This window comes from Carlito syrichta, unplaced genomic scaffold (assembly GCF_000164805.1).
Source record: "Carlito syrichta isolate Samal-C Ts95f unplaced genomic scaffold, Tarsius_syrichta-2.0.1 Scaffold316219, whole genome shotgun sequence".
NCBI lineage: Eukaryota > Metazoa > Chordata > Mammalia > Primates > Tarsiidae > Carlito > Carlito syrichta.
In genome coordinates, this window is record NW_007260315.1 from 198,289 (window position 1) to 222,964 (window position 24,676).

General features: G+C 48.8%; 1 pseudogene; it reads right to left on the reverse strand.

The window, feature by feature from the left end:
• Positions 1-10,361: 10,361 nt before the first annotated feature.
• On the reverse strand, positions 10,362-10,853 carry LOC103276534 (annotated as a pseudogene).
• Between the last annotated feature and the right edge of the window lie 13,823 nt (positions 10,854-24,676).

Below are 24,676 nucleotides of genomic sequence, written 5' to 3' on the forward strand. Positions count from 1 at the left end.
GCGGCCGCCAACTGCCCAGCCCACCCCCTACCTGGAGCCTCCCCCCATCCCTGCCCATGGACGGCATCCCAAGAAGAGGTCAGGACCTCTGGAGAGGTCAGCGAGAAACAGGCACCGAGGGACACACCGGACGGCTCACTCTCCAGGCAAACTGCCTCCCCTCAGGAGTGCTCCCTCCTGGACAGGACAACATGCCTGGAGCCCAGGGGCCAAGCAGAGGGCTCTGATCCAGTCCCCGTCCGTAGAGAGTGTCCTGCTCACGGGGGTGGGGGGACACACCCAGTGTTGCAGACTGAAGGGTGTTCCCTTAAAATTCTCATGCTGGCCGGGCTTGGTGGCTCAGCCTGTAACCCCACGCCTTTGGGAGGCTGAGGTGAGTGGATTGCCTGAGCCCGCAGGTTCGAGACCCACCTGGCAGCGAGACCTCACCTCTACAATAAGTCAAAAACTAACTGGGTGTGGTAGCGCACGCCTGTAGTTCCAGCTACTTGGAAGGCTGAGGCGGAAGGATCGCCGGAGCCCCGCAGGTCGAGGCTGTGGTGGCTGGGAGCGGCCACGGCCCTCCAATCTGGGTGACAGTGGGACTCCAACTCAAAAAAACAAAAACAAAAACTTATAAACATTAAAAACTTATAAATCAACAAATGTGAGTATAAAATTCCACCCTAATTCTAAGAATGAGTTAGGAAAATGGTGGGAGTGTAAACTAGTACAGCCTGTGTGGAAAACAGTTGGGCAATTTCTAAAAGGTCTCAAAATCGAGTTCCCATGGGATCCCCCAATCCTCCTACTGGAAAAATACCTGGAGGAACCCACATCACCCTATGAAAGAGACACCTGCACATGCATGTTTATTTCACCATCGTTCACAAGAGCAAAGTAAGGGAACCCACCGTACTGCTCACCGAAAGAGGACTGGATAAAAAAACGTGGTACATTTACCTGAGGGAATATTACACAGTCATAAAGAAGGACAAAGTGATGAACTTCACAGCAACTTGGATGGACTTAGAGTCCTTAATACTGAGAGATCTTTCACAGAAACAAAGAACTGAGTACCCCATGTTCTTAAGCATAAGTGTATCTTAAACAATTATTGTAATTCTATAGGAAAGGGATTGGCAGTAGTGGGAATCTGCCGGGGGTGGAGGGGACGGGAGGGCACACCCCATCAATGAGGCGGCCTGCATCATGAGCATTTGTAGACCCGGCCTTGAATTGTACCCCGCATCTTCAAAATAAAAAATAAAACAAAAAAGAACTCGGCCGGGCTCGGTGGCTCAGCCTGTCATCCCGCGCCTTTGGGAGGCTGAGGTGAGTAGATGGCCTGAGCCCGCGGGTTCGAGACCCGCCTGGGCAGCGAGACCTCATCTCTACAATCCATCAAAAAATCAGCCGGGCGTGGTAGCGCGCGCCTGTCATTCCGGCTACTCAGAAGGCTGAGGCGGAAGGATCGCCGGAGCGCAGCAGGTCGAGGCTGTGGTGGCCGGGAGCGGCCACTGCGCTCCAGCCTGGGTGGCAGAGTGAGACTCCCACTCCACAAAATAAAAGAATAAAAAGAATGAAATCCTGTCATGCACAGCCAGATGAGTGAGCCTGGAGGACATCACGTGAAGTTAGTCAGCCACCAACTCGTATGTGAATGTCACAAAAATCAAGCTCAGAGAAGCAGAAAGTAGGATTGTGGGTGTCAGCGGCTAGTCAGTGTGGTGTGCAGAGGCTGGTGAATGGATACAAAGTTACAATTGAGGTGGAGCCAGCTTGGGTGTTCCTGCAGGGTGAACATGGGTGACTAGAATTTGCTACATAGTCTCAAGAGCCAGGGGAGGATGCTGAAGGTTCAGAACACAGAAACAATCGATGTTGGAAGAGATGGGCCTCGATTGCCCTGATTTGATCATGACACATTGCATGCAAGCATGGGAAGATCACTGACTCTCATACACACAGACTTTCCTTTTCTTTTTATCTTGAGTTGGAGTCTCCCTCCATCACCCAGGCTGGAGTGCAGGGGCACGCTCATGGCCACCCCAACATCCACCTGCTGGGCTCTGGCAAGTTTCCGCCTCAGCCTTCCAAGGAGTTGGAACCACAGGCCCACACTTCCACACCTGGCGACTTTATTTTTTTTTTTTTGTAGAGGTGAGGCCTTGGCAAGTTGCCAGGGCTGGTCTTGAACCCGCGGGCTCAGGCAACTCACTCACCTCGCCAATCCTCTCGCCTCGGCCTCCCAAAGTACTGGGATGACAGGCTTGAACTACTGCACCTGGCACAAATGGTTATTTTCAAGGGCATTTTCATTTTCATTTTAATCCGTTGTAAAGTCTTGTCAGTTATTTTGTCTCAATATGTTTGCCATAACTTTAAAAAATGCCAATTGCTAACTTAATTCATGAATAGTATTGAAAGCTGGAGACATAGAAAAAATGCAAATGAGAAAAAACCACTCATTTCAGGGTAGCCACAAATATGTATGCCTATAGCTCCCTCTTCTTAGTATAAATGCACACAGGCATATATAGGTGTGTGTGTGTATAAATAAGCACATGTATAATCTATATCTATCTATTTCTCTGTCTCTGTATAATTGGCCTCAAAAGAATTACTTTTTATGTTAAAAGAACATTTCAATAAGTTTTCTGAAAATGATTTTAATGAGCATAATATTTTATCACATGAATTTGCTTTTTAACCTAATAATCTTTCCATTGTTGTATGTTTAGATTAACTCATTTACTTATTTTGATTTTTTTTATTGTAGAGATGAGGTCTCACTATGTTGCCCAGGCTGGCCTCAAACTCCAGGCTCCGGAAGTGCTGGGATTGCAGGGAGCTTTTGCGCCCGACTGGACTGATGAAAGTTTGTCACTATTACAAATAAAGTCGAATGAAAATTCCCTTCTCGTCTGACTTCTTCAAGATACATGCTTAGAGTATAATTAATAGATTAAATGATACAAAATAACCCAAATTTTCTACCATAAAAGTAGCATAGATATTTCTATGAAAAATTAGTGAATATATAATCTGCAGAAACAACAAAAAACTTTTTTTTTTTTGAGTTGGAGTCTCACTCGGTCGCCCACACTGGAGTGCAGTGGCCACTCCCAGCCACCGCAGCCTCAGCCTGCTGGGCTCTGGCGATCCTACTGCCTCAGCCTTCCAAATAGCCGTAACTACAGGCACGCGCTACCACGCCCGGCTAAATTTTTGATTTATTGTAGAGATGTGGTCTCACCAAGTTGCCCAGGTGGGTCTCGAACTTGGAGGCTCAGGCAATCCACTCACCTCAGCCTCCCAAGCTGCAGGATTACAGGCTAAGCCATCAAGCCTGGCTACAAAAAACATTTCAGTTGCTTAGCTTACAGAAAACCATTGTCAACATCTTGCTATGTTTCCTTTAGGTCTTTGCACAGTCACGTGGAACACATGCTGGTTAAAAACAGATTTGTTCTGTATTAAAAGTAACTCGTACACCCATGCTCATAGAAGCATTATTCAAGAGAGTCCAAAGGCGGAGGCAACCCAAATGTCCACGGATAGATGAAAGGAAAAACACAAAATGGCATACACACACATAGCATCTTATTCAGTCTAAAAAAGGAAGGAGATTTGGATTCATGTTGCAACATGGACAAACCTTGAAAATGTTATGCTAAGTGAAATAAACCAGTCACAAAAAGAAAGATACTGAGATTAAACTAATATGAGGCATCTAGAATAACCAAATCCATAGAGACAGACAGTAGAAGAGTGGTTACCAGGGGCCAAGGGAGTGGAAAGTACGTGTTTAATGGGCACAGATGCTGGAGTCCAGCTCCAGTGGGTCAGGGTTTCCTGAAGGAGGGACTGCATCAGCGCAAGAGAGAAAACTTGGACACTGACTCTGCTGTGAGCAGGGCAAATGCTGATTTATTGTCTTTTTCAACTCCTTTTACACCCTAGATTTTGGCTTGAGACGAAAACATGTTTTTCATCTTCAAGGCAATCAGTTTCAAATTAATGGACTGGACAGGCAATGTACCTTTGTTCATCCTGTTTTGATCTTTGTTTCAACCCTAATGGAGTCCTGTCTATCCTTTTCTTCCAACGTGATGTTTAGTTTCTAAAACTACAACATTGAACATGTTATTTTTTACCCTGAATATTATCTCTGAATGTCCTTTCTTATCTACGTACAATGAGTTATAAATTCTCAGCCGGGCTAGGTAGCTCAGCCTGTAATCCCCTGATTTTGGGAGGCTGATTTTTTTTTTTTGAGTTGGAGCCTCACTCTGTCACCCAGAGTGGAGTGCAGTGGCCGCTTCCGGCCACTGCAGCCTCGACCTTCTGGGCTCCGGCAATCCTTTCGCCTCAGCCTTCCAAGTAGCTGGAACTACAGGCGTGCACTACCACGCACGGATGGTTTTTTATTTATTGTAGAGATGAGGTCTCACCAAGTTGCCCAGGTGGGTCTTGAACCCGCAAGCTCAGGCAATTCACTCATCTCAGCCTCCCAAGGCGTGGGATTATAGGCTGAGCCATGGAGCCCGGCTTCTCAAGGTTTCTTAGATGCAAGTTGACTTGACTAGCTTTCTGTAATGTCACACCTGGTGTTTACAATCTGTGTCAAATATCCCCTGCCAGGGAGAATGAGCTTCAACGTTTGTAAAACAAAAGGCCTCTTGGGCTCAAGTCACCTTAGTCACAATCCCTAACCAGAATTAGAAGCCTCCTTAACAAAGGGAAGTAAAGTCAAGGGTGCTCTAATGAAGAGTATACTTTTAACAAAACAAATCCTTCTTTTACTAAACACTATTATTGGGTAAAAAAATTATTTTTCCCATATGTGACTCTTTACATCCTCCAACTCCCAGGTTTCTAAGGGCGAGATCGAGAGTGGAGACAGAAGAAGCAGGGCCGATAGCTGCCCAGAGTTGTCCTGCAAACTGAGGCCTTCGGCCTCCGGATCCTGTCAACAAGAAGACCTCTGAGGCTGGCTCCCGACACACAGAGTTTCAGGTGTTTCTTTACTTTTTATTTTTTCCTGAGTCGGGAATCTCCCTCTGTCCCCCAGGATGGAGTGCAGCAGCCCAATCACTGCTTACCACAGCCTCAAACTCCTGGGCTCAGACAATCCTCCCACCTCTGCCTCCTGGGTAGCTGGGACTACAGGCACCATCGTGCTCAGCTCAGTTTTTGAAAGTTTTGTGGACACGAGGTCCCAACGAGTTACTCAGGCTGGTTTCGGACACCTGAGCTGGTCTTGAACCCCTGGGCTCAGGCTGGTGGACCCATGGGTTTTTCTCTCTCCTCCCTCCCTTCCTTCCTGCTTATTTCCTCCCTCATTTTCGCTCTCTCCCTCTCTCTCCTTCTCTTTCAACAGGACCTCACTCTGTCACCCAGGCTGGAGTGTGGTAGTGGGATCCCAACTCACTGCAGCCTCGACCTTCTGACCTCAGTTGAGCCTCCTGCCTCAGTCTTCCAAGTAGCTGGGATTACAGGTGCGTGCGACCACACCCAGCTAATTTTTTGAGTGTTTTTGTGGAGACAAAGTCTCATTATGTTGCTCAGGTTGGCTTTGAAGGCCTGGGCTCAGGCAATCTTCCCACCTTGGCCTCTTAAAGTGCTGGGATTATAGGTGTGAGCCACTGCACCCAGCCAGTTTTCCATTCAAGAGATGATAACCCATTACTATAGCTATTTGTTTTGACAACTATGTTGTTTCAGATTTGGCCAGTGGGAGCCATTGAAACGGGCCCCTTGTTCCAAGGGTGATGCTTTCATCATTCTTTAAGCACATCTTCCTTTCTGTCACAAGATGTTCCAGGCTCACACTGTACATTCCCAGGGCCAGGTGTGGAATCTCTGACAGTCTAGGTTCCTATTGAGGAAGAATGGTTCAGCCAGGCTTGGTGGCCGAACTGGACATCCCAGCACTTGAGAGGCTAAGGTGAGCAGATTGCCTGAACCTGTGGGTTGGAGACCAGCCTGGCACCTTGCTAAGACCTCGTCTCTACAATGAAATTTTTAAAAATTACCTGGACATGGTAGCACATGCCTGTAGCTCCGGCTACTTGGAAGGCTGAGGCGAAAGGGTCACCAGAGCCCAGCAGGTTGATGCCGGGGTGACTATGAATGTGCCACTGCACTGCACTTATTCATGGCACTAACTTTGATCACTTGATTAAGGCAGTGGCTGCCCTGACTCTTCACTATTTTTGTCTTTGTGATCAATATATAATCTTTGAAGAGATACTTAAGGACTTATATAAATCCATCAAATTTTTGCCTGAGTTCCTGCAGTCCCATAACATGCCTGTCACAATGTCTCCTTAGGCATCACAGGGGCGGGGGTGTCCAGTGTGTGCCCAGACACTGGAGGAGTGGTACCTCCAGAGAGCTGTCTCCGCATCCAGCCTGGGTGACAGAGGGAGACTCCAACTCAAAAACCGAAAAAAAAGGAATGGTGCTCAGAGCACAATCCCTGGGCGCCGAGTGTGCTCATTGTTTCTGAGATGTCACTGTTCTAGACTTAGCCCTAACAACAAGGAAGTGCCTGTGTGTGTGTCTGCCTGCACGCATTTATGTCTGTCGATCGTTTGTCAATCTACCAAAAGCATGCATCCATATGGATGCTGGCACTCCCAACCCACTGCAGGGCACGTTCTGGTCATGCTTCCTCACGCACTTGCAACTGTGTTCCCCAGTCGTGAGAAACCCCATTCCCGTGATTCTCAACGTAGTCACTCAACCCTTCAAGTCTAGAACACACGGAAGGTTGTCTCAAAATGGACAGCCATAGCACAGTGAAAGGAAAGCCTGTGAAACTGAAGTTCGTCTGTTCCTTTTCTTAAAAAGAGCATACATGTCAGATCCTTCAAACCAGACCCCAAATAAAATCTGGATTGCAAGGCCCAATGAGAAGAGAAAGGTGGAGTGATGCTGTGCTGAGTTGCCCTGAGTCTTCTGAGGAGACGGGTGCCCTTCCAAGTTGCCGTCAAGGCCTCCTCCGAGGCAGGTGTAAGCTTCTTGCAGATACAGGCACGGTGCTGAGTCCCCTAAGGACTGCAGATTGGAAAACGAGAGAGAGAGGGAGAGAGAGAAAAAGAAAGATAATCGTGGAGCGTCCATGAAAAGAAGGCGCAGCCCAGGGCACGCACTCGGAATCACAGCCTGGGCTCAAAGCCCACCTGGACCACGGCCACACGCGTGACCCGGGAACGGTCTCAGCCTTCAATGTTGTTTGACCGACCTTGTGAAAGGAAGTAAAGAGACATTGTCACGGCGCCGTGTCCCTCCTCGGAAACCCTCCCGGCTGTGCTGGCCACCCTAACGGCCATGGAGAAGGCACCTGGGCCCAGGTGATCAGAGCCGGGGGTTTGCGGGTGGGAGGGACGGAAGCCTGAGAGCATCTGGGCTGCCCCACACTGGGCCTGGACGATCCTCCCCCAGCTCCCCCAGTCCCACCCTCATGGCCCCCCCTCCCCGGGGACAGGGCAGGGAGGGTGGGGAGCTGGGCAGGGCGGCCGACACAGGCCGCCGAGTCTGCAGGCGCGGCCGGGGCCAGAGACGGCGGAGCCTGCAGAGCCGGGAAGCCCCACTGGGGCGCTTTGCCCTTTGCCCTTTGGCTGCTTTGCCCTTTGACCCCTTCCTCTGGCGCCCTCTGCTGGGTCACACGTGTCACGCCTTTGGATGTCACAAGGTCTCTGACATCACAATGTCTCCTTGGACATCACTGTGTCTTCTTGGACATCACGATGTCTCCTTGGACACCGCAGGGGCGGGGCGGTCCAGTGTGTGCCGGACTCCGGAGGAGTCAGTACCTCGGAGAGCTGTCCCTGCCTCTGACCCTCTTCACGGTACCGTGTCACACACAACTTGCTCCAAATGAGCCACGTACTCAGTAAATTCTCTCCCTGCGCTCACCGCCCGCCCCTGCTGGGCCGCTGTGAGCCGCATCGCTTCGCCGCCGCCGACGACCCCTGCACCGCCTGCGACTGCCGTGGACGGTTCAGTGGGCGCAGGGGCCGTGCACCGTCGCCAGACGGCGTTGGCATCAACCCTGGCGGGCGGCGTCCTCTCCCACAGGACACGGGCTCCTCTCGGGGGCACCTTCGGCCTGTGTCCTGGGGGCAGCCCCCGGAGAAGAAGCGCGTGCTGTCCCCTCATAACGCCGCGGCGTTTGGACGCACGAGGATCCCTCCTCCCGGCCGCACGAGCACCCTCCTGCAGTCACCACCGCCGGAGCAGGTCGCCGTCGGGGCTGTGAAGCCCGGAGCATCCTGTCTCCCGAGGGAGGATGGACTCGCGAAGGAGGAAGGTCATGTCGGGGTCGAAGGGCAGGACGGGAAGGGGAGGGCCCCTCCGAACCACCCCGAGCGGTCAGCCTTGTCGACGACCCTGGAGACTCAGGGAAGCCCCGCGCCCAGGAAGGGCATCCTCAAGTCCCTGGAAGGCACGCGCCGTCTTAAGTCCTCCAGAGACGGCGGGAGGGGGGACAGACGGGTGTCTTGGATGGACTCTTCCTCGGACGGCCTCATGGGCTCCATCCCGCTCAGATATGCTGGCGGCGACCTGACCTTCAGGAAACCCGCTCCAGGGAAAAGAGCGCTCACCAACTCCACCCCAGAGCACCCCCCGCTGCCGGAGAAGTCAGCCAAGCCCATGTGGCACAAAGGCTGTCCACCCCACTCTCCGTTCATGGGCAGCGTGGCTGTGGCATCCCAGCCTGCCTTTGACCCAAACGCCATGGACACCACACCGCCGTCGATGGCCCAGATCTTCCGATCTGGCCCCGGCTTCACCCAGAACCACCTTCCATATGCCCCCTTCACGGGTGGCGTGGCTGCAGCATCCCAGCCTGCCTTTGACCCAAACGCCATGGACACCACGCCGCCGTGGGTGGCCCAGATCTTCCGATCTGGCCCCGGCTTTACCCAGAACCATGTTCCATATGCCCCCTTCACAGGCGGCGGGGCGTCAGCATCCCAGCCTGCCTTTGATCCAAACGCCATGGACACCACGCCGCCGTGGGTGGCCCAGATCTTCCGATCTGGCCCCGGCTTCACCCAGAACCACCTTCCATATGCCCCCTTCACGGGCGGCGTGGCTGCAGCATCCCAGCCTGCCTTTGACCCAAACGCCATGGACACCACACCGCCGTCGATGGCCCAGATCTTCCGATCTGGCCCCGGATTCACCCAGAACCACCTTCCATATGCCCCCTTCATGGGCAGCGTGGCTGTCGGCATCCCAGCCCGCCTTTGATCCAAACGCCATGGACACCACACCGCCGTCGATGGCCCAGATCTTCCGATCTGGCTCCGGGTTCACCCAGAACCACCTTCCATATGCCCCCTTCATGGGAAGCGTGGCTGCGGCATCCCAGCCCACCTTTGACCCAAACGCCATGGACACCACACCGCCGTCCATGGCCCAGATCTTCCAATCTGGCCCCGGGTTCACCCAGAACCACCTTCCATATGCCCCCTTCATGGGCAGCATGGCTGCGGCATCCCAGCCCGCCTTTGACCCAAACGCCATGGACACCACGCCGCCGTGCATGGCCCAGATCTTCCGATCTGGCCCCGGGTTCACCCAGAACCACCTTCCATATGCCCCCTTCATGGGCAGCATGGCTGCAGCATCCCAGCCTGCCTTTGACCCAAACGCCATGGACACCACACCGCCGTCGATGGCCCAGATCTTCCAATCTGGCCCTTATGCTGGAATCACGTTACCCAGTGGCAGTATAGCCTCAGCCCAAGTCTTTACCCGTTGGCCTATGCAATCGGTAGGGGGACCAACAGCCACTTCTAGCCATCCCTTGAATCCAAGAGATCCCTCTCAGCCCACATCTGGAACCCTCGATGGGCAGCAACAGACTAGCAGCTCCGTCATTCTGAGGAAACCAGCCAAAGCTAAAGGGTTCAGGTCTGCAGCCCGGCCACGCCGTGGCAACAGAGCCTGAGCCCAAAGCTCCACCAGTGTGCTTGCAAAATCAGTCCGGGGACCAACTGCAGCTTCTAACCATCTTTTTAATCCAGGGGGCATCCTGCCAGCGTAGTGACAACAGCACAAACCCAGAACTTTGGGCAGGCAGGCTGAAAGTCAGGCCTCCAAGCCTGCATCTGGAGCCCCTGAGAGGCAGCAGCAGTCTAACAGCTCTCCCATTTTGGGAAACCCAGCCACCCCAGTGGGAGCGAAAGTCCCCATCCTGTCATCAGGTTTTGCAACTTTGATCTCGTATTCTGGATTTGCCCAGCCAGCCTTTGGCGGAAAATCAAGCGATTTCCACATTGCCAAGGCCAAGACTTCTTGCCTTAATTTTTAAAATTATTTATTTATTTTTTAGTTTACGATAAATCAAGTCAAATTTATTAGAGTTGTCCACAGTCAGCAATGGCGATCTTCTTGCTGGTCTTGCCATTCTTGGACCCAAAGCCCTCCATGGCTTGCACAACATTCATGCCCTCTTTCACCTCGCCAGAAACCACACGCTGGCCATCCAACCATTCAGTCTTAGTAGTGCAGATGAAAACTGGGAACCGTTTGTGTTGGGTCCAGCATTTGCCATGGACAAGATGCCAGACCTGTATGCTTCAAGATGAAGTTCTCATCATCAAATTTCCCCCCAGAGATGGACTTGCCGCCAGTGCCATTATGGCATGTAAAGTCAGCACGCTGGCACAAAACCTTGGAATAATTCTGTGAAAGCAGGAACCCTTATACCCGAATCCTTTCTCTCCAGTGCTCAAAGCACGAAAGTTTTGTGCTGTCTTTGGAACTTTATCTGCAGTCAGCTCGAAGGAGACGCGGCCCAAGGGCTCGCCGTCGAAGGTGATGTCGAAGAACACGGTGGGGTTGACCATGCCTGGTGGGAAAAGGCTCAAGGCGGCGGCGCCTGCCAAGCCGACTTCTTGCTTTCGAGTGGCCACCAGGATGACTGGCAGCTGGAAGCCAGCCTCAGAGGCCTTCTTGTGGACAGGGTCCGGGAGGCTGAAGACCCCAGGTTGCAGGGCAGCACTGGGCAGCTGTTATTCCTGTTGCTTCTCTCTCCACTCTTGATCTCGCCACTGGAAACCTGGGAGCTGCAAGATGTGAAGAGCTCTATATGGGAGAAAGAATTTTTGCCAAATAGTCGTGTTTAGTAAAAGAAGGATTTGTTCTGTGAAAAGTATATGCTTCCTTAGAGCACCCTTGGCTTCTTCCTTGTTAAGGGGGCTTGTAGTATTGTGACTAAGGTAAATTGAACCGGGGGCCTTTGTTTTACAAACATCGAAGCCCATTCTCCCTGGCAGGGGATAATCCACACAGATTGTAAACAGGAGGTGTGACATTATAGAAAGCTAGTCAGGTCAACTTGTGGCTAAGAAACCTTGAGAATGTTGCTTTACCCCAGTTAATTGCAAATTGCTGTGTGAAGGTCACAGGTGTAACTTACAAATCAATGTAACAGTTATAGTGCTTAAAACTTGGTAGTAATCTGTAATGTAACAGTTATAGAGATAAGTATGTGTTTGTATGGACAATTGAGAAAATGGTAATCATTAAAAAATGTTAGGAGTTTACCAAATTTACAGTATATGGTAAATTTCAGGATGATCATTTTTTAATATAAAGCATTAAGAGAATTTATAACTCATTGTACATAGATAAGAAATGACATTCGGAGATAACATTCAGGGTGAAAAAGAACGTGTTGTAGTTCTAGAAAGTAAACCGCACGGTTGGAAGAAAAGGATAGACAGAACCCCATTAGGGTTGAAACAAGGATCAAAACAGGATGGACAAAGATACATTGCCTGTCCCATCCATTAAATTGAAACCGATTGCCTTGAGAAGGAAAAACATGCTTTTGTCTCAAGTCAAAATCTAGGGTATAAAAGGAGTTGAAAAAGACAATAAATTGGCATTTGTCCTGCTTGCAGCAGAGTCAGTGTCCAAGTCTTGTCTCCTGCACCCACGGCGTTCCTCCTTCAGGACACCCTGACCCGCTGGAGCTGGACTCCGGCACCTGGTTCTGGGGAAAGTACCTCGTCAGTTGCCAACACCACTACAGGTCCACTGGTGATGATGGGATCTGGAGTCCCTGCAGATGGTGGGAGTCCTGGGGTTGGCATTCATGGTTGGTTTAGCATAATCATCTCTAGTAAACTTTTAGGTTCCTTGCCAAAGCTGAAGATCAAAGATCACCCTTTGGCTGGCCAAAGTCATTAGCGTTTGTGAGTTGCAAATGTCTGAGTCTGTGAATTGCAAATGTCTAACAAGTCTTTTGCAGGAATCACGCCCCCCAGGGTTAGCCTCCGTGACACCGAGAAGCCCCACCATGGCAGCAATCCTGTGACTCACCCACCCATCTGCCTGCTGTCCGTCACCTGACGTCATCAGTACCTGTGCTTGCCCGCCCCTTTGTGATGACGTGGAAGCAGACCACCACCCAATCACCTTAATGATCCTCCCCCGTCAAGGGGAATGGTTAAAAGGACTCAACCACCAGCCACCAGAGGCCACTGCCTTGCTAGAGTCTGGTGTGGCCATGTGCTCTTTGAGCCATGGCTGTCGCCATGCTTCCTGGCTTTGGTCTCCCTCCCCCTCCTTGGGGAGGTGAACCTTCTCTCTCCTCTTTCTCTCTCTAATTTACTTTTAAATAAACGTTTCATTCTTAACCTTTTGTGTGTCGCAATTCTTTTTATTTTTTATTTTTTGAGTTGGAGTCTCACTCTGTTGCCCAGAGTGGAGTGCAGTGGCCGCTCCTGGCCACCACAGCCTCGACCTGCTGGGCTCCGGAGATCCTTCTGCCTCAGCCTTCCAAGTAGCTGGAACTACAGGTGCGCACTACCATGCCCGGCTGATTTTTGATTTATTGTAGAGATGAGGTCTCGCCAAGTTTCCCAGGCAGGTCTCGAACCCGTGGGCACAGACAATCCACTCACCTCAGCCTCCTAAAGGCACGGGATTACAGGCTGAGCCTCCGAGCCCAGCATGTGTGTCACAGTTCTTTGCAATTTACTCGGATCTCTGGGTTGCCAGCGTGCACCTCCAGCTTGCCGGCCCTGGCAGTGCTGCGCCACTTGCTCTATCCATTTTCCCTCACCCTGTCCAGTACCCTAACAGCAAGAGGATTGCCTGAGCCCACAGGTTTGAGGCCAGTGTGGGCAACTTGACGAGACCTTATCTTTACAATAATTCAAAAAAATTAGCCAGGTGTGGTGGTACATGCCTGTGGTTCCAGCTACTTGGAAGGCTGAGGTGGAAGATCACCTGAGCCCAGCAGGTTGAGGCTGCGGTGGCCGTGAGCATGACACTGCACTCCAACCTGGGCACAGAGCGAGAGTCCAACTCAAAAAAAAATGTTTTACATTCCTACCATCAGTGTATGAGAATTCTAGTTACTTCACATCCTTGTCAACAGTTGCTAAAGTCAGTCTTCTTAATTTAGCCAGTTCTTGTGCTATGCAATGGTTTCTTATTGGTGTCTACATTTCCCAATGACTAATGATATTAAGGGGATTTAAGGGCATTAGCACATGATGATATCCAAATAAAGTCTGTGGTTTAGTGTGTAGTATTGTACCCATGTTAATTCCTTAGTTTTAATAATAGTATCATGGTTATATAAGATTTTAGTATTTGCAGAAACTAGCTGAAGGTAATATAGAAACTTTGTGCTATCTTACAACTCTTTTGTAAATTTTATTTTTATTTATTTTTATTTTTTATTTTTTGAGTTGGAATCTCACTCTGTCACACAGACTGGAGTGCAGTGGCCGCTCCCAGCCACCGCAGCCTCGACCTGCTGGGCTCCAGCGATCCTTCCGCCTCAGCCTTCCAAGTAGCCGGAACTACAGGCGTGCACTACCATCCCCGGCTGATTTTTGATTTATTATAGAGATGAGGTCTCGCCAAGTTGTCCAGGCAGGTCTCAAACCCGTGGGCTCAGGCAATCCACTCACCTCAGCCTCGCAAAGCGCTGGGATTACAGGCTGAGTCACTGAGCCCGGCTTCTTTGATAAATTTTAATTTTTATATTTTTCCCTTTCTTTTTTTTTTGAGTTTGGGTCTCACGCTGTCGCCCAGGTTGGAGTTCGGTGGAACACACATGGCCACCGCAGCGTCAACCTGCTGGGCTCCCGCGATCCTTCTGCCTCAACCTTCCAAGTAGCAGGAACTACTTAGAATTTACATAGTTATATAAGATGCTAGCATTTGAAGAAACTAGCTGAAGGTCATAAAACTCTTTGTGCTAACTTACAAATTTTGCATTTATTGTAGAAACGAGGGCTCGCCAAGTTACCTGGGCTGATCTCGAACCTGCGGGTCAGGTAATCCACTCGCCTCAGCCTCCTAAAGTGATAGGATTGCAGACCAAGTCACTGAGCCTGGCATTCTTTTGCCCATTTATAAAACCTTAATATTTGAAATTATGTAGACAGAAGAGTTGCAAGACAGTACAAGGAGTTTCTATCTGACCTTCAGCTAATTTCTTCAAATGCTAACATCTTGCATAACCATGGTACTATTATTAAAACTAAGGAATTAACATGGGTCCAATACTATTAACTAAACCACAGGTTTTATTTGAATATCATCATGTGCTAATGCCCTTATTCTGTTTATTTGTTTGTTTGTTTGTTTTGAGTTGGAGTCTCACTCCATCGCCCAGACTGGAGTGCAGTGTCCGCTCCCGGCCGCTGCATCCTCGACCTGCTGGGCTCCGGCGATCCTTCCGCCTCAGCCTTCCGAGTAGCTGGAACTACAGGTGTGCGCTACCACATCCGGCTAATATTTTGATTTTATTGTAAAGATGAGGTCTCTCCAAATTGCCCAGGCGGGTCTCGAACCCGTGGGCTCAGGTAATTCACTCACCTCAGCCTCCCAAAGGGGCGCCCGGCTTCCTTATTCTGTCTTAAGATTGAATCCAGGAACCCACATTGTCTTTAATTATCAAATTCCCTTCATCTCTATCAATCTGGGCAGTTCCTCAGTCTTTCCTTATCTTGTATGACCTTGATACTTTTGAATAGTCCTAATCAGATATTTTATAGGATGTCTATCCATTTGGGCTTACCCTATATATATTTTCTCGTGAGTAGACTGATGTTATGAGTTTTTGGTAAAACACTACAGAAGTGATATGCCCTCCTCAGCACATTCTATCAGTGGATACATATGTTGATATGTTTTATTATGGAAGATATTAACCTCAGTCACTTGGTTGAGGTGGTTTCTGTCATGTTTCTTCACTGTAAAATTACTGTTTTCTCCTTTGGAGGAGTGTTCTGAGGTGAGAAGTTCTTTGCAAACTTACCTCCAAAGGCCTACAAAGCTGAGAGGCCAAAGAAGAAGATGACAAATTCAGTTTCTTAGAAGGAAACATTTAATAAGGACTTATGAACAAAAGCCATGTCTGTGTCTCAGGTGGCTACAAGACAAGATGGAGGATCCACATGCCATTAACCCCTAGTCCCAGGGCTCCTATACCAGAGAGAAGGAATGTATATGACAATTGAAGCTGATCCCTCAGGGAAAAAGAGAGAATGCTAGGGGAACTTGTCTAAGGACAGGACTTTTTTTTTTTTTTTTTTGAGTTGGAGTCTCCCTCTGTCAGCCAGACCGGGGTGCAGTGGCCGCTCCCAGCCACGGCAGCCTCGACCTGCTGGGCTCCGGCGATCCTTCCGCCTCAGCCTTCCAAGTAGCTGGAACTACAGGTGCGCACTACCATACCTGGCTAATTCTTTTTTGATTTATTGTCGAGATGAGGTCTCACCAAGTTGCCCAGGTGGGTCTCGAAACCGCAGGCTCAGGCAATTCACTCACCTCGACCTCCCAAGGCGCGGGATTATAGGCTGAGCCTCCGAGCCTGGCCCTAAGGGCAGGATTTATGGTCAAGGTTGTTTTGATCTAAAGGCAGGATTTAGGTAACGTAGATAAAGCAGAAATCTTAGAGGCATTCCTGGAAAGGGGGGTTAATAACAAGTCAACATGGCAGACTAGCATCCAAGATGGAGTTGTTTTAGTCTCCACAAGAAGATACTTCAAGGTTATGCAAATATTCTGTTTCTTCTTACATTTTGGGGGCCCATTTTTAAATTGGATTGTTTGTCTTCTTTTTTTTTGTTGTTTTTGAGTTGGAGTCTCACTCTATCGCCCAGACTGGAGTGCAGTGGCGCGTGCTACCACACCCGGGTAATTTTTTTTTTTTTTATTTTATTGTAGAGATGAGGTCTCACCAAGTTGCCCAGGCGGGTCTCGAACCCATGGGCTCAGGCAATTCACTCACCTCAGCCTCCCAAGGCGGGGGATTACAGGCGAGCCACCGAGCCCAGCTGTTTGTCTTCTTATTGAACTAATAAGTGAGAGTTCTAGTTGTGGGCTTTTGGGCAAGTTACTGAACGCTTTTGATACGGAGACCTGCTAATGTCCCTCCATATCACCACAGTCCCTAGAGAAGGGCATGGCTGCGGGGATTCAAGCACTCCTACACATTCCTGAGAACGTTACTGAGAGTTCCTTTGTCTTCTGTACCCTCCCAGTAAGGAGTCTCTGGGGTCCTTGACTTCCCAGCAGACTAGAGCAAAGAGGTAAATCCTTATTACTCCCTTTCTTTGACTATATAGCATCAATGTAATCCTGTCTTGTGATTTGCATAACTTTTGCAATGCATGATGTAAACTTTCTTTACTCTCAGTCTCACTCTCTGCCGGCTCGGTGGCTCAGCCTGTAATCCCAGCGCTTTGGGAGGCCGAGGTGAGTGGATTGCCTGAGCCCGCGGGTTCGAGACCCGCCTGGGCAACTTGGTGAGACCTCATCTCTACAGTGAATCAAAAGTTAGCCGGGCCGTGGTAGCGCGTGCCTGTTGTTCCAGCACCTCGGAAGGCTGAGGCGGAAGGATGGCCGGAGTCATGCAGATCGAGGCTGTGGTGGCCGGTAGCGGCTATTGCACTCCAGTCTGGGCGACAGTGAGACTCCAACTCAAAAAAATAAAAAAAATTAAAATTAAAAATAAATGTCACTATCAAAAAAAAAACCAAAAGCGACCAGATCGAGGTTCCTTTCCAGGTAAGCAGGGCTTGGAAGGTCATGCATATTTGTGCAGAAAACCCATGACCTTGAATTACATGACTGGATAGGCATTCAAGCTGTCTTGTGAGGGGTCTTTTGATCGTGAAGATTGGTGAGAATTGTGAGCCTGAAATATATATCATACATGAAAGTGATATGGTCCATTCACCACCTATTTATGGCTTATGATAATGTTTAGAAAAGAGAGAGATATTTCATTTAGAGCCATGGAAAAAGTCATATATTTAGTCAGCACTGAAAATTATCAAGCAGAAACAGGAAGATAATTCAATAAGAAAACATAAAATAAGCAAATTCATTCTTCATGCAATGAATGGTTCCTGTGAAACATGCGCAGCAGCCTCTCGTAATTCAACAAGTATATATGTGCTTATATGAGATATTTTCATGATGATAGTATATAATTTACATTTTAGTTCACTGCACTTAGTTTTATCTCTGAGTCAGCCGGGCTCGGCGGCTCAGCCTGTAATCTCGCGCCTTGGGAGGCAGAGGTGAGTGGATTGACTGAGCCTGTAGGTTCGAGACCCGCTTGGGCAACTTGGTAACTCCTCATCTCTACAATAAATTTTAAAAAAAGCTGGGCTAGGTAGCTCAGCCTGTAATCCCGCGTTTGGGAGGCTGAGGTGAGTGGATTGCCTGAGCCCGTGGGTTCGAGACCTGCCTGGGCAGCGAGACCTCATCTCTGCAATAAGTAAAAAAATCAGCCAGGCGTGGTAGCGCATGCCTGTAATTCCGGCTACTCGGAAGGCTGAGGCGGAAGGATCGCCGGAGCCCGGCAGTTCGAGGCTAAGGTGGCTGGGAGCGGCCCCTGCACTCCAGTCTGGGTGACAGAGTGAGATTCCAACTCAGGAAAAACAAAACAAACAAACAACAACAACAAAAATTTACCTCTGACTCTAAGGTAAGAATAAGGCAAACCATTTCTTCAAAATTGTCTTTCTTTTATTTTTTATTTTACTTTATTTTAAAGGTGAGGGGTACAACTCAGGATTAGGTATACAAGTGAACATCATACAGGTAAAGTTTGGGCCTCCCTTTCATCCTGACTTTGCCTGGTTTGAGATCAGGTTTCCTTTTTGATATTTTGCTTCCCACCCCAACAGTATCCCACTTCTACCAATTCCTTTCTTATAGCATTATGGTAAATGTTCAAGGTCTCCTTATGAGTGAGAACAAGTGTTCCTCTGTTCTTTTTTGCTGTGATAGATCACTGAATATTATAGACTATAAATCCATCCAAGTTGCTGCAAAGTCCATATTGTTCTTCTTTCTGGCTGCATGATATTCCATGATGTATATATACCACATTTTTCTTTATCCAGTCCAGGTTTGATGGGCAACGTGGTTGGTTCCATGTTTTTGCTATTGTAAATATTGCTGCAATAAACGTGCATGTGCAGGTAAAAAATAAATAAATCAATCAATAAATAAAGAAATCAATAAATGTCATTATCTAAATGTAAAATGCAGCTGTAACTTCAGTTCTGTACAGTGCTCTTCTGGTCACGTGGCTAATCTATGGGTACTGACAACTCTGGACTATGAAAGTGAACTGTAAAAGCCAGGGGGGTGAGCAGAACCATTTTATAAAGACCTTGAGTCCAGCTCTGCTCCCTGGATTCGAACTCGGAAATAAACTTTCTACCCATTCCCCCTGCCCCTTTGATTTATTGGTATCAAGGGGAGCGGCCAGGTGTTACTCAGACCATAACACTCTGAGCCTCTTACCCAGCTGTACAGTAGGAAGAGTAATTATGCAAGCTTTCATTCATTCAGCAGACATCGCTTGGGCTCTTACTCTGGAAGAGGCACGGTACCAATAAGGTTATATATATTTATTGTTCAGTCATGGCTACACTAGTTGTTTTTATTTTTTATTTTTTTTATTTTTTATTTTATTTTATTTTTGAGTTGGAGTCTCACTCTGTCGCCCAGACTGGATTGCAGTGGCCGCTCCCGGCCACCGCAGCCTCGACCTGCTGGGCTCCGGGCGATCCTTCCACCTCAGCCTTCCGAGTAGCCGGAATTACAGGCATGCGCTACCACGCCCGGCTGATTTTTAAATTTATTTTAGAGATGAGGTCTCGCTGCCCAGGCGGGTCTCGAACCCGCGGGCTCAGGCAATCCACTCACCTCAGCCTCCCAAAGGCACGGGATTACAGGCTGAGCCACAGAGCCCGGCTGTCTTTTTTTTTTTTTTTTAGATTAGAAAATATAGTTTATTTTAAAAGTAAATTAGAGAGAGAAAGAAAAGATTCACCTCCCTAAGGTGTGGAGAAGGCCAAAGCCAGGAAGCATAGCACTGAAAAACACATGGCCACACAAGAGTCCATCAAACCAATGGCCTTCTATGTATTTTAATTTTAAAAATGAAGTTAAAAATGTAAACATAAAATAATGGATAGATGGATAGACATAGACAAACAAAAACACACCCGAAGAAGTGCTTTGTATATTGGTCTTTTTGTTTGTCTTTTTGAGTCGAATTCTCACTCTGTCACCCATTCTAGAGTGTAGTGTCACACTCCTGGATACTGCAACCTGGACCTACTGGGTTCAGACGATCCTTCCGCCTCAGCCTTCCAGGTAGCTGGAATCACAGGTGCGCACCACCATGCCCGGCTAATTTTTTGATTTATTGTAGAGAGAAGGTCTCTCCAAGTTACCCAGGATGGTCTTGAACCCTTGAGCTCAGACAATCCTCTCTCCTCAGCCTCCCAAAGTACTGGGATTACAGGCATGACCCACCGTGCCTGGCTGTATATTGGTTGAAATGGACTTTTGGCAGCCAAGAGTAGTGGCACACACTTACTCGGGAGGCTGAGGTGGGAGGATCACTTGAGCTCCAAAAGTTCGAGATCAGCCTAGGAAACATAGGGAGACTTTATCTCTCATCTAAAAAAGGACTCTGGCCAGGTGCAGCGGCTCACATCTGTAATCCTAGCACTTTGGAAGGCAGAGGCAAGAGGATTGCCTGGGCCTGCAGGTATGAGATCAGCCTGGGCAACATGGCAAGACCTTGTCTCTACAATAAATCAAAAAATTAGTGGAGTGTGGTGGTGCACGCTTGTGGTTCCAGCTGTTTGGAAGGATAAGACGGAAGGATCGTCTGGGCCCGGCAGGTTGAGGCTGCAGTGGCCGTGAGCAGAGTGCTACTGCACTCCAGCCTGGGTCACAGAGTGAGACTCTGACTCAAAATAAAAATAAAAATAGGCCAGGTGCAGTGGCTCATACCTATAATCCCAGCACTTTGGGAGGCTGAGGTGAGAAGATTGCCTGAGCCCATGGGTTTAAGACCAGCTTGGGCAACTTGGTGAGCCCTCATCTCTACAGTAAATTAAAAAAAAAAAAATTATCCGGGTGTGGTGGCACACGCCTGTAGTTCCAGCTACATGGAGGGCTAAGAAGGAACACCTGAGCTCAGCAGGTCGAGGTTGTGGTGGCCGTGAGCTTGCCACTGCACTCCAGCCTGTGCAACAGAGTGAGACTCCAACTCAAAAAAAAGAGAGAAATATTCATATCAGTACTCAAATTGTATTTATTTATTATTTATTTATTTTGAGACAGAGTCCTACTCTGTCACCTAGGCTGGAGTGCAGTGGCACGATCACAGTCTGCCATAGCCTTGAACTCTTAGGCTCAAGTGGTCCACCATCTCGGCCTCCCGAGTAGCTGGGACTACAGACACACACCACCATGCCCAGATAATTTTTAAAAATTTTTCTGTAGAAATGAGGTCTTGCTTTGTTACCCAAGCTGATCTTGTTTGGTTTTGTTTTGAGTTGGAGTCTCACTCTGTCGCCCAGACTGGAGTGCAGCGGCCGCTCCCGGCCACCGCAGCCTCGACCTGCTGGCTCCGGCGATCCTTCCGCCTCAGCCTTCCGAGTAGCCGGAATTACAGGCGTGCGCTACCACGTCTGGCCTGTTTTTGATTTATTGTAGAGATGAGGTCTTGCTGCCCAGGCGGGTCTCGAACCCGCAGGCTCAGGCAATCCACTCACCTCAGCCTCCCAAAGGTGCGGGATTACAGGCTGAGCCACCGAGGCCGGCGAGGCACACTGAGTTTTAAATGCCACAGAGAGATGTCCATCAGGTAAATGAAAGATCTGAAGGGCTTTCAGAGTTGGAGATGTCAGTCGAATGTCACCCTCACAGAGGTGAGAGTTAAAGCTGTGGGCCTGGATTAGAGAATAGAAGAGGACCCAGAGCAAAGACTTAGAGCAAGCCATAGACTGAGAGAAAACATTTGCAAAACATTTATCTAACAAAGGATGTATTTCTAGAATATGCTATGTATACATGTTTACAAGTGCAGCCTATAATTCCAGCATTTTGGGAGGCTGAGGCGAGTTGATTGCTTGAGTTCGCGGGTTCGAGACCAGCCCAGGCAACTTGTGAAGCCCTCGTCTCTACAATAAATAAAAAATTAGTTGGGCATGGTAACATGCAACTGTAGTTCTGGCTACTTGAAAGGCTGAGGCAGAAAGATCACCGGAGCCTTGCAGATCGAGGCTGCGGTGGCCATGAGCATGCCACTGCACTCCAGCCTCAGGGATGGATTGGGACTCCGACTCAAACAAAGAAACAAACAAAAAAAACCCCAGTGTCTTAGGCTGGGCGCAGTGGTTCATGCCTATAATCCTAGCACTTTGGGATGCCAAGGTAAGAGAATTGCCTGAGTCCACGGGTTCGAGACCAGTCTGGGCAACTTGGGGAGACCTCATCTCTACAATAAAACAAAAAATTAGCCGGGCGTGGTGGCGCATTCCTGTAGTTCCAGCTACTTGGAAGGCTGAGGCGGAAGGATCGCCGGGGTGATCTGTGAGCTGGGGTGGCTGGGGTGGCTGTGAGCGTGCCACTGCACTCCAACCTGGGCGACAGAGTGAGAGTCCAACTCAAAAAAACATACCAACAAAAAAATTAAACCCAGTGTCTTAGTCTGTTTTCTGCCACTTATGACAGAATACCTGAGAGCTACTTGGAAGCCTGAGGTGGAAGGATTGCCTAAGCCCAGCAGGTCGAAGCTGCAGTGGCTGTGAGCATGCCACTGTACTCCAGCCTGGGTGACAGAGTGAGGATCCAACTCAAAAAAAGAAAAAAAAAAAAGAATACCTGAAATGAAACTTGGTAATTCCTAAGAAACAAAACGTATTTCTTACAGTTCTAGGGGCTGACAAGTTCACGGTCAAGGGGCCACCTCTGGTGAGGGCCTTTTGCTGATGGGGACACTCTGCAGAGTCCTGAGACTGTGCAGGGCATGGCCTGAGTAAGGGGGCTGAGCATGCTACTCAGGTCTCTTTTCCTCCTCTTGGAAAGCCATCAGGCCCACTCTTGTGATCACCCATTAATCCAGGAACAGATTAATTCATTCATGAGGCCAGAGCCTTCATAATCCAATCACCTCTTTTTTTTTTTGAGTTGGAGTCTCACTCTGTCGCCCAAACTGGAGTGCACTGGCCGCTCCCAGCCACCGCAGCCTCGACTTGCTGGGCTCCGGCAATCTTTCCGCCTCAGCCTTCCAAATAGCTGGAATTACAGGCATGTGCTACCATGCCCGGCTCATTTTTGATTTATTGTAAAGATGAGGTCTCGCCAAGTTGCCCAGGCGGGTCTCGAACCCGTGGGCTCAGGCCATCCACTCACCTCAGCCTCCTGAGGCACGGGATTACAGGCTGAGCCACCGAGCCCGGCTCCAATCACCTCTTAAAGGCCCCACATCTCAATACTGTCACATGGGGGATTCAATTTCAACGTGAGTGTTGGAGGGCACAAATATCCAAACCATAGCACACAGGCAGGAGAGTGATGTGAGACAAACGGTGTCAAAGGCACAGAGTGTTCAGGGAAGGGTGACAGGAGAAGACCTAGAAAGATCTGTGCTTTTGGCAGAGCAGTTTGGATAAATGCATGAATCTTGCAAAGTTCACAGGGTCCCCAAGACCACCCTCAGGTCTGATAATGTGCTAGAAGCACTCACAATCACGGTTATAGTTTTTTTGGTTGTTTGTTTGTTTTGAGTTGGAGTCTCACTCTGTCGCCCAGGCTGGAGGGCAGTGGCATGCTCACGGCCACCGCAGCCTCTACCTGCTGGGCTCCGGCGATCCTTCCGCCTCAGCCTTCCGAGTAGCTGGAACTACAGATGTACGTAACCATGTCTGGCTAGTTTTTGTGATTTATTGTAGAGACGAGGTCTCACCAAATTCCCCAGGTCTCAAACTTGTGGGCTCAGGCAATCCTCTCACCTCAGCCTCCCAAAGTGCTGAGATTACAGGCTGAACCACCGCGCCTGGCCTCGGTTACAGTTTATTACAGCCAAAGGATACAGATTACAATCAGTCAAGCAAAGGGATACGTGAGCAGAGTCCAGGAGGGACCACACACGGATCTTCCAGCTGTTCTCTCCCAGTGACTTTGTGGGCAGTGGTATTGTGTCCCAGCAATAATGCGTGACAACACGCACAGAATATTGCCAACCAGGGAAGCTCCCCCGAGCCTTGTTGTGCAGAGATTTTACTGGGGCTTCATCACATAGGTATACTGATCCCGTCACATAGACATTGACCTAGAATATTCAACACTTCTAGAATATTCTAGACATTGCATAGACACATAGACACCTTTGGCCTCCCCCTCCAGAGACTGAGCTGATATCGTGTGGTTCAAAACCCCCTTCATACGGGCACAGTGGCTCCCACCTGTAATCCCAGTATTTGCAGAGGCCGAGGTGGGAGGATTGCTTGAGCCCAAGAGTTTGAGACCTGCCTGGGCAACATAGTGAGATCTCATCTCTACAAAATTCAAAAAATTAGTTAGGCATGGTGTTGCATATCTGTAGTCCCAGCTGTTGGGAGCCAGTCTTGGAGGCCTGCCTGCTGACAAAGTCCAGGGGCCTGAAGACCCCAGGTCACAAAGCGAACCTGGGCAGCTGAGACCCTTGCTTCTTCTACTTTTATCAGAAAGTGCTCAATGTAATGTTTGTCAGGGAACTCATTGGCCTTGCCAGGAAATTATCAATAGAGATTTTAAATATCAGGTGTGGGTAGATAATTACTTGTAAGATTTTATTTCTTCTGATTGGCGACTAATTGGAGAAATTTGAGAAGCTACAGCTTGTATTTTTAGGAAGAGTGCCAATGCAAAAGTTATATTTACTTAATTTCTTAATTTCTACATGTGGTGTATTATGCTTAAACAATTAACAATCCCATAAATATTAGAGCACTCTTGCCTTTACTTCCCTTTGTTAAGGAGGTTTTGTGACTAAGGAGACTTGAGCCTGAGAGGCCTTTTGTTTTACAAACATTGAAGCTCATTCTCCCTGGCAGGAAATAATTAATGCAGATTGTAAACACCAGGTGTGAAATTAGGGAAAACTAGTCAGGTCAACTTGTGGCTAAGAAACCTTGAAAATGTTGTTTTACCCCAGTTAGTTGCAAATTGCTGTGTGAAGGTCACAGGTGTCACATGCTAATCTATGTGATCATTATAGTGCTTAGAACTTGGTGGTGATTTGGGGTTTTTTTTGTTTTTTTTTTTTGAGTTGGAGTCTCACTCTGTCGCCCAGGCTGGAGTACAGTGGCCTCTCCGGGCCACCGCAGCCTCGACC